This window comes from Colobus angolensis, unplaced genomic scaffold, assembly GCF_000951035.1.
Source record: "Colobus angolensis palliatus isolate OR3802 unplaced genomic scaffold, Cang.pa_1.0 Scaffold287, whole genome shotgun sequence".
Lineage (NCBI taxonomy): Eukaryota > Metazoa > Chordata > Mammalia > Primates > Cercopithecidae > Colobus > Colobus angolensis.
In genome coordinates this window covers 632,352-647,593 of record NW_012116121.1, presented here as the reverse complement: position 1 = coordinate 647,593, position 15,242 = coordinate 632,352, and the positions used below count along the sequence as shown (strand labels likewise).

The 15,242-nt window shown below is 35.9% G+C and overlaps 1 pseudogene; it reads left to right on the top strand.

Annotated features, from left to right (window-relative positions):
- Nucleotides 1-328: 328 nt before the first annotated feature.
- Nucleotides 329-1,089, top strand: LOC105516670 (annotated as a pseudogene).
- The last annotated feature ends 14,153 nt before the right edge of the window (nt 1,090-15,242 follow it).

The following is a 15,242-nucleotide window of genomic DNA, read 5'->3' as shown; positions in this document are numbered from 1 at the left end:
AATTGCTAAGAGAGTAGATTTTAAGGGTACTCACTGCAAAATATTAGTGAGGAAATGCATGTCAATTAGCTTGGTTTTGTCATTCCACCATGTATTCATATTTCAATACTTCGTGTTGCATAAGATAAATACATATATAATTTTTATTTATCAATTAAAAATAAATTGAAGAAAAGAAAAAAATAAAAGACTATAAAACAACGTCTAGAATATTTATTGAATGCCTAGTAGCAAATAATGATACAGATTCCAAAATTTATTAGCTAAGTCTAAACACATAGTTAACGGAGTAATTTTTTTCAATTTTGCCAGCTCTTCTCTAGTTTCTATGAAATTTATGATTAGAAAGAGCTTTGACCTTCTCTCGGAGTCTCCTGTTAATGGCAGGCAGTGCCTGCTGAGCGGGTTCACCAGCTTGTCTATGGCACCACCCAATTGCTCACAGAATGGCTGGCCCCAGGGGGTCAATCATTGGGCAACAAGTACATCCAGCAGACCCAGCCCCTCACCCTAGAGCACATCATCAAGTTGTATCCTCTTATCAATTAATACTTTTGGTACAAAAGAGAACCTCTGTGTGAAGGACAGCTCTGTTGTAGCCAGATTTTAGTGCATGAGGAAAGGATTTGATAAAATTAGAATGGAGAAGACTCTAGAAAGGGTTCCACTTGGACATGAGCCCCGGCTACCCCAAGTGTTACTGCTACAGCTAGGAACAGCTTTCTTCAGATCACCTGGCCGTGAACTTAACCCAGAAGAAGAGGAAGTTGTAGGACGAAAATGCTTAATGTCAGAGACAATGGGTGATCAAGATGGAGCTCTGAAGACTGGGTGATTGATGGCTGCATTGGTAACTGACGGAGAGCTCATTTTGAACCTCCTCAGTATCCGTATGTTCCTGCACATATTACAAAGTCTGTGGGACACAGGGAGTTGTTTTTGGTTCAACTTCAAGAAAAAGCCTTGTTTGCAATCCCTAAAAATTATAAGTCGGTAGATACACCATTGTTTTAATTGTATGACAGTGCACCGAGATATGGACTCATCATTTCCAGCTTCCCTCAGCTGTTGAGCAGGTCCAGTTGTTGATTTTTTTTCAACGGAATCCCTGCACCTGGAGAAGTGAAAGAAGCCAATTCTGTGAGCACAGATATACACAGTATAGAAGAATGAATGTGGTAGAAAAGATTTTTTTTTTTAAATCTCTTTCCCAATCCCTAAATTGCCACCTACTTTCTATTATCTGAATGGTAAAGTTAATATAAAGAACTAGATAGCAGTGTAAAGAAATGTGATAATGTTTATTTACTTTTGGTTCTATTCATACTTTTTGTACATTAAATAAACTTCTTTCTGAAAATGGGGAGTACCTTGAGCCATTTCCTTGCAGTCATAGTAAAATAACTGTATTTGTTAGTGCTTTAAGGTAGCTCATAGACTCCATAGCAGAAAACCATCTTGCATACGTTATTAAATGTTATGTCTATACAGCATAAATATTTACATTCATGTAGCTCATATATTCAGATTCAAAATTAAGAATCAACACGTTTTGCAATTTTTACTCCTTCATAAGAGGTTTTGAGCATTAACTGACTCTTACATATGTGTTATTTTCCTTTGCTATAGAATTTTTAACAGGCAAACAATGTATTACTGTTAGTAGCCTGTATCCATTTTGCCACTGTCATAGATTTGTGACAGGCAATCAAATAAATTTAAAAATATTAACAAATTTTAAAAGTAGGTTAATTCAAATTCTAATTGTTTTCAAAGTACTCTTCCCTTATTCAACAGAAAGTTGCACTATATTACATTAGGTTCGCTGGTAAACTGAAAACGAATGCTTACTGATGACAACCGTGTATGTGGAAACATGAAGAATGAAGACACAGGTTTAAAACTGTACAAGGATTTTACAGCATTTTCTCAGTGAACAGAATAATCTCCCTCTACTCCAGCCTTTAAACAACTTCATGGCTAGATAGTTAGGCTCTTCTGAAGATAAAATTAACTCTTGCAAGCTTCCATATAATTTTTGTTAGGAACAATCCAAAGATGGCATTCTATAGAGCATATACATATAGGGACATACTTTGTGCACCGTTAAATGCTGGATTTATGTTATATAACAACTTATGGTGAAGTAGGCCACTTGTTCATTAAAAAAATGATTCTATATTTCTCTGACGCCTTGATCTTTATGGATACTTAGGGGTACATTAATGTTTTCAACTTACCATTTTACAATATTGTGCATAAAAAATATAAAGTATAACACTCCAAGTATAACTTAGACTCTGGTGAACTATAGATCATTATCTTTGCCAAGGTTTTATGATTGCTTTGATGGTTATGAGCTTCATTTTCTCAGTGCTTTACATGGAAAAAAATAGAATGTCTTTACCAAACATCACTTACTTATAATCTTTCCATATTAGGTATAAAAATAATAATTGTTCTTGTGCAAAAGGACTTTAGATAAAAAGCACTTGAAGAATAAAATACAATTGACTGACTGGGCACGGTGGCTCACGCCTGTAATCCCAACACTTTGGGAGGCCAAAATGGGCAGATCTCTTGAGGTCAGAAGTTTGAGACCAGCCTGGCCAATATGGTGAAACTCCGTCTTTACTACAAATAAAAAATTAGCTGGGCGTGGTGGCACAGGAGATTGGGGTGTGAGAATCGCTTGAACCTGGGAGGCAGAGGTTGCAGTTAGCTGAGATCGTGGTGCTGCACTCCAGCTTGGGAGACAAAGCAAGACTCTGCCTCAGAAAAAAAAAAAAAAAAAAAGAAAGAAAAAAAGTACAACTGACTGTGAGAATATACTCTGTGGTTGTCCTATATTTTAAAAGAAGTTTTTACAGTGTACACAATAAAACAGAACCCACTGATAACCTGGTTATTGAATCATTACAAAATACTATTAAAAGTTTTCCCGCCTTTGGCCATTTCATGGAAAACCAACAAAATATCAATGGGAATTTATTTTCAGAATACCATTCTGAACTGCTAGAAGACATATGCGGCCTCCATATATTTGAAACAAAAGTAAAATTATTTTAGTGAATTCACTAAACTTTTCACCAGTTTCCTATAGAAAGTAAGTTATTCCACATGGCACTTCTAGGCATAAGAATTCTACCAGCAGGAACCAGGGACAAGATGAGTGAGTTCTTCAGGTTGTCTTTGGTTTTTTACCCAATGTACAACAAAGTTAACTTCTAGAATGAGCCAAGAAGGCAAACACAATCTGTATATCATAAATGTGGAAAGTTAATAATAAGTAGAATGACCACAGTGAACTGCAACAGTAAAAGCTACCTGTAGAATTAATACATTATTTATAATAGGTTTAAACTGTTATTATTTGATTTTAGAAAACTGCACAATATTAATTTAAGGCAGTTGTTGGAGTTACTATGTGATCATTTTATTCTTCTCAGTCTACCTCCTGCTTAATCTTCCTGGTTAATTCTTGAAAACCAAGCCTGGTGATCTTTCTTTTGTAATTAAAAATATGTCTTGCAAATTTCTCTAGCTAGAGTAGATTTATAACAGCTTCACAGTATTACAAGGAAAATGTAAGCTGTTTCAAGATAGGTGGCAAATACTATATAACTGTAAAAAACAAAAAAGCAATATTTCATTGCTGATTTACAGTGATTGTGGATTACTTCCAATTAAGATTGCCTGACTTAGCAAGCAAAATTTGCAGGATTTATAAGACACTTAGTTAAATACTTTTTTTTTTTTTTTTTTTTTTGAGACAGAGTTTTGCTTTGTCGCCCAAACTGGAGTGCAGTGGCCGGATCTCAGCTCACTGCAAGCTCCGCCTTTAGGGTTCACGCCATTCTGCTGCCTCAGCCTCCCGAGTAGCTGGGACTATAGGTGTCTGCCACCTCGCCCGGCTAGTTTTTTGTATTTTTTAGTAGAGACGGGGTTTCACCAGGTTAGCCAGGATGGCCTTGATCTCCTGACCTTGTGATCCACCCGTCTCGGCCTCCCAAAGTGCTGGGATTACAGGCTTGAGTCACCGCGCCCGGCCTAATACTTTTTGTTATAAGTATGTTCATGAAATATTTGGAGCATACTTACAGGAAAAAAAAGTTGGTATTTATCGAAATTCCAATTTAACTGGGTTTCCTGTATTTTAATTGGCACGCGATCTTGGACGTTTATTAGTCCTCTACAACTTGCACTTTGACTCTCAAACCAAATACGTTGTGTCTATGAAAGTCAATTCACAAATCCCATGTAAAAAGGTTTTTAAGATAAGATGCATACAAAAAAATACATAATTATGTAACTCAATAAATTTTAACCATGTAAAATGTCCAGGTTATTGGCACGCAGGTCACAATGCAGGATATTCTGAGACGCTAGGTACATTCAAGCTGTGTCCCAGTCACACCCACCCAAAGATAATTCCATCTCAGCAAACTCATTTTATCCCTGAAGTGCTTGAGAGAGAGTATCAAGAATGAATTAAGGATTTTCAGCACTCTGGGCAGTGTCTGTCACATAATAGAGAGTATATGTGAGTGAATAATTTAATAAATATGGCAAAATATTATTATATGTAATACATATACTTGTAAGTTTTGCCTAATATATATAATACATATGCCTGTAAGTTTTGCATAGAAAATTCAGAGTATCATATTATTCAATCCGTTCACTGAATGAACTTACATTGCATTCCTACTCTGAACAAGGTTCTGCATTGGGACAAGTCACTGTCCTTATAATGCCTTAAGTAAAACGCATTGGCTCAGAAACTGTATGTTGTCTAGGAACCATGACCCGCTGACTCACATTTCTTTTTCTCACAACTTCCAGTTTGCTATTTTCGTGAAGATAAGCAAAGCTGTTGATGAGTGAGATTAAATGACTTTACTAGGAACGACTTGCCTTTGTCTTTTTTTTTTTTCTATTTTCTACCCTAGGCCTTGCTAATTGGGCATTACTAACATAACACTACAGCATGTGTTTGACTAGATTAGAATGAAATTAGAAGTTTTGGTAAGAATAGCCATCTTTCCCTGTAAAGGGTCCACTGGCTAATTTTATAGAGGCAGAAAGTGAATAATGAATGAGCCACCGAGTGGAAAACAGTTGGAACATTTCAGTGTGTGCTTTATACTCCCTGGACAAATTCATCAATAATGACATCTAGCATCATAAGTCATGCAAACTTTCTCTTATCCCAAGGTTATACTTACGATGTACATTTACCTTAAGATTAAAATGAAGTCATTATTATTTTTCTGATAAAAATGAGTTAAAACCAGAAGAAATAGCTAATTAAAACAGGAAGTATATTTATAATTTGACTCTTAAATAAAAATTGAAAAAAAAAGGTTATGTTTATTGACACAACCATCTAGGTTAAGTATCTTAATAGTTGGTAATTATACCATAATTATGCTTCAATCATTTTATTCATAATAATGTCACTTTAATTCTGAATCTCAGGAATCCTAATGTATAGTTTAATGAAGCATAAACTGCAATTTTAATCTTTTGGACAGTTATATGGGAGAATAAATGGCCATATAAAACACATAAAGATATGTAAAAGGTCAAAAATAAAAAGGCAAATTTTAACATAATAATTTAACTCTCTCAACTAACTAGGTCTAGGTTTATTTGCACTGTGGGACACACACTTTATGAGTAAATATTTTAAGCTTTGACATGGGTGAGTTATTGCTACGTTGTTCAGTTATACCCTAGGTGAGTCTATGAAAGGAAAATGAAATGGAAAACTACTAATTAGCCAATAAGTTCAGTTAATAATTGTGATAAGATGGATAAATATAATTTTTACAAAAGTAAAAGTGCACATAGTTTCAAGAAGATGGGTTTTATCCATGTCACTCTCTTATCTACCTTAATGTTTTTATTTATTCGAATCTACATAGCACACAAAATCGTCATTCTAAAGTTTGTCAACTAGATTCTTAAGATTTGTGGATTTGGAAAAAGCTCAAAACATGACAGAATTCAGCAACATTTATCCAGATGTTTGGCCCTTAAAGACCATAGCCTGGACATTCTGCCTTTCCCAGGGATGTACAAAAGTAGAGCGTTATTCTTACTATAACATAAGAAATCATAATTTCTATTTTGGTTTATTGTGTTGATATCTCATAGTTGTAAATGTGTTTGGGGTGCATGTGATATTTTGATATATGTATACAATGTGTAATTGTCAAGTCAAGGTAAGTGGGATATACACACTCTCAAACATCCTTTCTTTGTGTTGGAAACATTATACTTCTTCTCATCTAGCTATTTTGAAATGCACAATAAATTATTTTCCTATAATACTACTGAATACTGGAAATTGTTCCTTCCATTTAACTGTATTTTTGAACCCATTAACCACCTTCTCTTTATCTCACCTTCTCCCATGCCCTTCTCAGTCTTTGGGAACTATTATTCTACTTTCTACTTCCAGAAGATCCAGTTTTTTTGCTCCTACGTATAAGTGAGAACATGCAATTTATTTGCCTGACTTATTTCCCTGAACATAATGTCCTTCACATCCTCCCATGTGGTTTCAAATGACAGGATTTCCTACTTTTAAAAAGCTAAATGCATTTCCTTGTGTACGTTTACCAAATTTTCCATATACATTCATCTGTTGATGGACACTTAGGTAGATTCCTATCTTAGATATTATGAACAGTGCTGCAAAAAACATGGGAGTGCAGATATCTCTTTCATGCACTGATTTATTTTCTCTTGGAAATGTACTCAGTGGTGGGATTGCTGGATCATACGGTAGTTCTATTTTTTGTTTTTAGAGTGAAACCTCCATACTGCTTTCTGTAATGGCTGTACTACTTTACATTCCCACCAATGGCATATGAATGTTCGCCCCTCTTCCTATCCTTGCCAGCATTTGTTATTTTTTGATAGAACCCATTTTAACTGGGGTTGAATGATATCTCATTGTGGGTTTAATTTGCATTTCCCTGATGATTAGTGATGTTGAACATTTTTTCACATACCTGTTGGCCATTTGTTTGTCTTCTTTTGAGAAATGTTTATTCAGATCACTTGCTCATTTTTAAAAATAGAATTATTTGGGTTTTTCTGATACTGAGCTGTTTGAGTTCGTTATATATTCTGGTACTGATCTTTTATTGGATGCATTGTTTGCAAATATTTTCTCCCACCTTGGCCTATCAAAAAGCTGAGGTTTCTTAGCAACAATTAAGCCCAAAATTCAAGGGAAATCAGATCACTGTGAAGAGAAACAGAATGAATGGCCTAGATTATTATGTTATACTTGGAAAGAAATAGCGAGCATCAGATAGCCACCAAAGAATGCACTTAAAATTGGAATATAGGGCTATTGGCTGAGTGTGAGCTGGAGTAAACAGCATAAACAAAAATCACGGAAACCCCAGAGACAAGGAGGAATCCCGACGCACAGAATCCATCGAGTGCTCGAGGAAATAATTGTGGGAAGACTGGAAAGAGACTCCTGTATTGGTGCAGAAATGAAGGAAGGGATTGGCCACCACTAAGGGAAAGGTATGTGGTTCTACCTCCCAGCCTTGTCCCTCCTCTCTTAGCAATGGAAAGGTTTATGGTGCTGGAAGAGGGGCAGCAAATCCTGTCACTCCCACACTCAAAGAAGTCGAGGGTGGAAGAGGGGGAAGGCATAAGGCCCTGCCAACTGCCTGATCTTCTCTTCTACCTACTATATGCCAAGTGCTGTTATAGGACCTAGAGACACAGCAATGACAAAACAGACAAATATGCTTACTTTCCTGGAGCTCATGTTCTCATGAGGATAGCTAGACAATAACCAAATAATATAATGTGTATTTCCAAGTATAAGTAATGAGAAAAATAAAGAAGGTATGATTTTTAGTGGATGGAGAGGTACTGGGAATTGTAGACAGGGTGATCAGAGAAGGGAAGCCTCTATGCTTAGGTGATTAGTCTAAAATCTTTGGGAAGGGAGGTGAGTAGGAAGGTTGCAAAGCCTCTTTCTCAGGATCACAGAGAAAACACTGGCTGCTGGAGGAGGAGTGCAAGTTTCTCTACAGCTGGGGGAGACGCAAGAACTAACTTAAGCCACTGTGGTTGCAGTAAGGAGGAAACAATCCTTTACCTCACAGGAGGGTCAGAAACAGTCTTGTGCCCAAGATTCTACACCAATACGAGAAGGGGCTTGAAACAGCAGGCAAAGAGGGAGGAAATTCTGTCCCTGAGCAAGAACCCACCATGTAAAACAGGAGATTGCCTGCCATTGTAAGGCAAGGCAGGAATGCTAGGACAGACATGTAACTGGGACTATTTCAGCTACCTACGTGGAAGCTGGATCAACACAATAGAACACTGTACACGCTCCACCACCATAGGAAGCAAGGCATAGTCAGCAGTAGAAGGCTACCTGTGGGAGACGGGTAAGGATATAGAGAGAAACTCCTCTGTAATGCAGGTATGCAGAAAATGCCCACAGCTGTGAATGAAACAGAAACATTTAGAAAAACTCCCAGGAGCCACAGCCAGTATCCTAGGAACAATACAATAAACAACCTACAGTTAGAAGAATTTGAAGATTTTGACGCACTAAGCGTAACCATAGCAACCATAAATCCCAAATCCAGCCCAGATCCTCACCAGATTGATGTCACTTTCAAGCTAATTAGCTTAAAACAGAAGAAGCATGTTCATTTCTAGATATAAATACTATTTATTTCAGTCTCTGATATTTCTTACATACTATTCAACATTCAGTGAAAACAGAGACACACCAACTTAAAACACAACCTATTGTCAAAATGAAACAATTAACAGATCCAGATGTAGAAATGACACAGATGCTAAAACTATCAGAATGGGGAGTAAAATGAATGTGATGTATATGTTAAATAACCCAGTGGAACAGATGAACAATTCAGGAACAGATGAGGGATTTCAGCAGAGAGGTAGAAATTACAAGAAAAAGTAAAATGGAAATCCTAGAGATGAAGAATTCCTTTGATAGTCTTATCAGTAGACTTGACCTGGCTGAAGAAAGAATCATCAAATGTGCAACAACATTGATAAAAATAATAGAGCACCAAAAATGGTGGGGCAATATCAAAATATCTAGTATATATGTGTAATTTTAGTCCCAGAATTGGAAGAGAAAGGTAATCAGTAGAAGAAAACATATTGAAAAGAAAATGGCAGAGAAATTTCAATTATAATAAAATATGTCTGGCCACAAACTCAGGTAACTCAGAGATCCTCCAAGGAGGATGAACACCAAGCAAACCAATCAATGAATAAATATTTAAAACAAAGAGAAAGAATCTTAAAGGCAGTGAGAGAAAAGGAAACACTATACACTGAGGGAGAAAAATATGAATTACAGTAGAATAGTTATCAGAAATCTTGCAGATCAGAACAAAATGGAGTGATTATTTAAAGGAATGGAGAAATATGTAATATGAAATATGTAATACATTTTTATTAACTGTAGTCACTAAGCTGTGCAATGAATCTAAAAAGCATATGTCTCCTATGTAAATAAAACTTTGTAGCCTTTCACCAATTTCTCCCCTGCCCACCCTACCCTTTCCTACTGTCTGTTAACCACCTTTCTACTCTCTGCTTCCATGAGTTCAACTGTTTTAGATTCCACATGTAAGTGAGAACCGGTGGTATTTGCCATTCATGTTTCCACGACTGACAGGATTTCATTCTTTTTTAAGGCTAGATGGTATTTCATTGTGTATTATACCACATTTTCAAATTCATTCATCAGTTGATAGACACTTAGGTTGACTTCATATCTGGGCGGTTGAGAATAACGCTGCAATAAACATAGGCATGCAAATATCTCTGCACAATACTGATTTCATTTTCTTTGGATATATACCCAGAAGTGGGATTGTTGTATCATCTGATAGTCCTAGTTTTAATTCTCTGAAGAACCTCCATATTGTGTGTGGTTATACTAACCTACATCCCCACAACGGGGTACTGAGGAACAAAGTGTTCTTTTTTCTCCACATTCTCTCCAACATTGTTATATTGTTATATTATGTCTTTTTTATAGTAGCCATTCTAACAAATATAGGGTTATAGCCCATTGTGAAATTTTTAATTTTCATTTTCCCTTATTATTAATAATGTTGGGCATTTTTTTCACGTAGCTTTTCATATGTTTGCTTTTGAGAAATGTCTATTCAGGTTCTTTACCCATTTTTTAATCAGGCTTTTTTCTTTCCAGCGACATAGGTTAAAAGTAAAATGATAGTGAAAGATATATCACGCAGAAGAAATAAAACTGTAGTGGCTATATTAATATCTGACAAAATAAGCATCTGGAAAAAAACCTTACCATTGATAAAGAGCAATGTTGCATATTGAAAAAGTGATCAATTCAACCAGAAGACATAAATGTCCTCAATATGTGTATAACTCAAGGAGAGAGCTTTGAAATATAAGAAACGGAACAGATGACTTCTTGTGTAGACGAGATGTAGTAGACTTGACTCTCCCTGCTATCCTCCTAAGTAGACATTTAAGCCTGGGAAATAAGAAAAGAAGCAACTAAAAGAGGTCTCTGAAATATATTAAAGGAAAGAGGAACCAGTTAGGGGCTCCAGGAGTAGAGGATCCACACAGTGGCAAAGCATCTTAGGTGACCCCAGCTACCAGGCAGGGCAGCCAGAATTCATGCCTCCCACCTCCAATGCAGCAACAGAGGCATCCCAGGTAGCTTTATTCTTTGAGCTCAGCACCACTGGAAGGGGATCCATAGGAAACCCTACCAATAAGGGGCCAGGTGATGGATTTGTTCATGACTTTGATTGTGGCAATCATTTCATGGTGTATTTGTACATCAAATCATCCCATTGTACACCTCAAATGTATACATTTTTATTCGTCAATTATGAGTATAATTAAATATACCTAGTAAAATTAATTCAAGAAAGTAAGCACTGTGTCTAGTATCAAAATAAAAAAGTGATTAGTAGAAGAACTCTCCTCCACACAGGCCTCCATTGTCTGGAGGCTCCTCTCTGACACACCAGGTGACAGGGTGGTACAATCTAGAGGCATTCCACCACAACAAGTGTCCCAACTCAGGAAGCCTCTTTGTCCCTAAGGATTTCATCCCTTTTTTTCACTCGCAGACAGCAGAGAAACTGGGGTTACTGGTGAAAGGGACTATTGCCACAAGTGACTCGGCCCAGTGTCCATATCCTAATCACTGTAACTTGTGAATATGTCATTTCATGAGGCAAAAGGGGCTTTGCAGATGTGATGAAAGTTGGAATAAGAGATTATCCTGGATTGTTTAGGTCAGCCCAATGTTATCACATGGCTTGTTAACACTGGAAAAGAAGGCAGAAGGGAGGTCAGAGTGATGCAATGTGAAACGGACCTTACCTGCCATTGGTAACTGTAAAGATGGGGAAGGGGCCATGAGACCAGGAATATACGTGGCCTCTGGAAGCTTCAACAGACAAGGAAACGAACAGAACCCAAAACCTGTAAGAATGCAGCCCTGTCAGCCTTGATCTTATTCCACTGAGATATGGGAGAGATTCTTAACCTCAGGACTGTAAGATAATATATTTGAGTTGCTTAACCCACTCCGTTGATGATTATTTGTAAAGGAAACAAGAGAAAATCTATACACTAGGAAATCCTCTTTATCCCTGTGGACTTTTGACTCCCGTTCTGGCCCAGAAAAGCAGGGTGGCTTATGGGCATTGTCCAAAGAGAGTTCACCATAAAATGTGGCCCAGCCAAAGAAGCCTCTTTGTCCCCACAGACATGAGACTTTTCCCCAGAGACATGGGTGGCTGGTGAGCACTGATACAGGAGGTCCCACTCCTGCAAGTGACCTGCTTGGAAAGTCCTCTCTATCCCAGGCAGAAAGATCTCATCACAACATGCACTGAACCAGTAGACCTGAGACTTCCTTCCTCCACTGAGAGACAGTAGGTGGCCTGGAGAAACCCTGCCCCTTCAGGCAACAGCAGCAAGGACCAGTGGAAATCAAATCAGCACCAAATAAACTAAGCAAACCAAAATAATATTGCAAGGCGTCTGAAAATTAAACCATCATTTGAAATACAGCCCACAAAAGTAGGCTAGCAAATGCATGCTAAACATAAACAGTGAGGCTTCCTACTAAATATTTAAGCAGGACTCATTCTCCTATTATAATAGACAAAATGGCCAGAATACAATCCAAAATCAGAAATCATTAAGCAAGAAATCAAAACTTCATTGAAAAAGACAATCAATTGACAATGCTGAGATAAATTGAATGTTGGACATATCTGACAAGGATTTAAAAGCATCAATCGTTAAAAAAAAAAAAAGCTTCAACAATCATATAAATTTACTTGAAAAAATTCTCAGCAAAAAGTATAAATTAAAAAGAAAAAGGAAATAAAGATTATAGACCTAGCAAATACAATAAGCAAAACTTGCTTGATGAGTTTAATAGTAGATTGTGAATGATAAGTAACAGACTCAGTGAACTTGAGGACAGATCAATAGAACTCACTCAATCTAAACAGCAGAGATAATATAGTCTCAAAAAAATTTAGCAGTCTCAGGAATATATGATAAAATAATAACAAAATAGTCAACCTTCTTCACTGGAGTCCCAGAAAGAAACGAGTAATAAACAGGTAAATCAGATGTAAAACCAAGACTCAGCTATATGTTGTTTACAAGAAAGCCCTTCAAATTTAATGACCTAGGTAAACTGAAAGTAAAATACTAGAAAAAAAGATATACCATGCAAACAGTTATTTTTAAAAACAAGAATTGGGTATATTAATATCTGATAGAGTTCAGAGCAAGAGAAATGACTACAGACAAAAGAACACTATAACATAATATCACACTCATTTTAGCAACTGATAGAGGTACAGGACAGAAAATATACAAGGATATTAAATATCTGAAAATATAATCCAACAGGATCTAATTGACATATATATATATATCAGACAAAATAATCATATGTATATATATATAAATATATTCCAGTCAACAACAAGAGAGTACGCATTTTTTTCAAGTACCCATAAAACATCCATCAAGTTAGACTACATTCTAGGCCATAAAATAGACTTCAGTATATACACCATCATGCATTGCTTACCAAGGGGGATACATTTGGAAAACTTCATCATTAGGCTATTTCATTGCCTTGTGAACATCCTAGAGTGCACCAACACAAACTTAGATGATACAGCCTACTACACACCTAGGTTGTATGGTATAGCAGATAGCTGCTATGCTACAAAACTGCACCGCATGTTACCGTGCTGAATACTGTAGGCAATTGTAACACAGTGATAAGTATTATGTATTTAAACATTTCTAAACATAGAAAAGGTACAAAAAAATACAATATTGTAATCTTACAGAATCACTGTCATAGATGCAATTGTCTTTGATCAAAATATCTTTATGTAATGCATAAGTCTAAAAGAACAAAAACTATGCAGAGTGTAATCTAGCTTAATAAAATCAAACAAGAAATCAATAACAGAATGACAGCAGGAAATCTTTAAACATCTGAAAAAAAAACAACTCTTCTAAATCCATGGGTCGAGATGTCTCAAAAGAAATAGAAAATACATAGAAATAAATATAAATGGGCCAGGTGTGGTGGCTTATGCCTGTAATCCCAGCACTTTGGGAGGCCAAGGCAGATGGATCACCTGAGGTCAGGAGTTCGAGATCAGCCTGGCCAAGATGGCAAGATCCTATCTCTACTAAAAATACAAAAATTAGCCAGATGTGGTGGTGGGCACCTGTAATCCCAGCTACTAGGGAGGCTGAGACAGGACAATCACTTGAACCCGGGAGACAGAGGTTGCAGTGAGCCAAAATTGCACCCTTGCACTCCAGCCTGGTGACAAAGCGAGAGTCTGTCTCAAAAAAATAAATAAATATTAAATAAATACACATGAAAATACAATTAATCAAAACATGTGGGGTGCATATAAAACAGTTCTGAGAATGATATTTATAGCACTAAATGCTTGCATTATAAACAAGGAAATGTCTCAAATTAAAAATTAAATTACTACCTTATGGAAACTGTGAAATAAATAAAAATATATATTATATAAAGGGAGCAGAAGGAAGAAATTAATAAAGAGCAGAAATAATTAACATTAAACAAGGAAAAAATAGAAAGAACCAATGAAAACAATCTGGTTTCTCAAAAAATTTAATAAAATTAACAGACGTCTAGCAAGACTTACAAAAATAAATATAGAAAAGACACACATTATCCCTAACAGGAATGAAAAGGAAGATATCACTTCAGATTCCTAAGCCATTAAAAAGATAATAGGGGAAAATTACCAAAAACTTAACACTAAAACATCCGACAAACTCTTGAAAACCACAAACTACCAAACTTGACAATCATAAATAAATAATTTGAACAGTCTTATAACCATTAATAAAATTTAATTCATTAATAATAATCTCAAAAAGAAATTCCACGTTCAGGTGGTTTCATTGAAGAATTCTACCAAATGTTTAAATAAGAACTTATACCAATTCTACACATTTACTTCCATAAAATAGATGGAAAATAGGGAGAAACATTTTCCAATGCATTTTATAAAGCTATTATTACCTTATACCTAAATTAGACAAAAATAGCATACAGAAAAAGAAAACTGTAGACCAATATGTGTCATAAGCTTAGATGCAAAAACACTCAACAAAACTAATTAAAACATGACAAAAAAATAAAATATACACAACAACAAAGTGGAACTTATTAGTCACGCAATGTTGGTTTAAAATTCAAAAATCAATTAACATAATCTACTATATCAACAATAATTGTATGATCAAATTAATTAACACAGGAAGTCATCTGACAAAATACAATACCTATTTATGTGCAAAGTCTCAGAAAAAAATAGGAGTAGAAGGAAATTTGTGCAACTTGATAGAAATCATATGCAGAAATCCTACAGTGAACATTGTACTAAATACTCAGTCACCCCCACTCAGATTGGGAACATGGCAAAGATGTCTGCTCTCAGCAATCTAATTCAAGATAGCTGGAAGTTATAACTAGTGCAATAAAGCAAGAAAAAGAAATAAAAGGCTTAAAGAATGGAAATGAAGAAATAAAACTTTCTGTTTTCAGATTATATGATTGTCTATGTAGCAAATCTCAAGGTGTCCAACAAACAACTTCTGGATCTAATTAG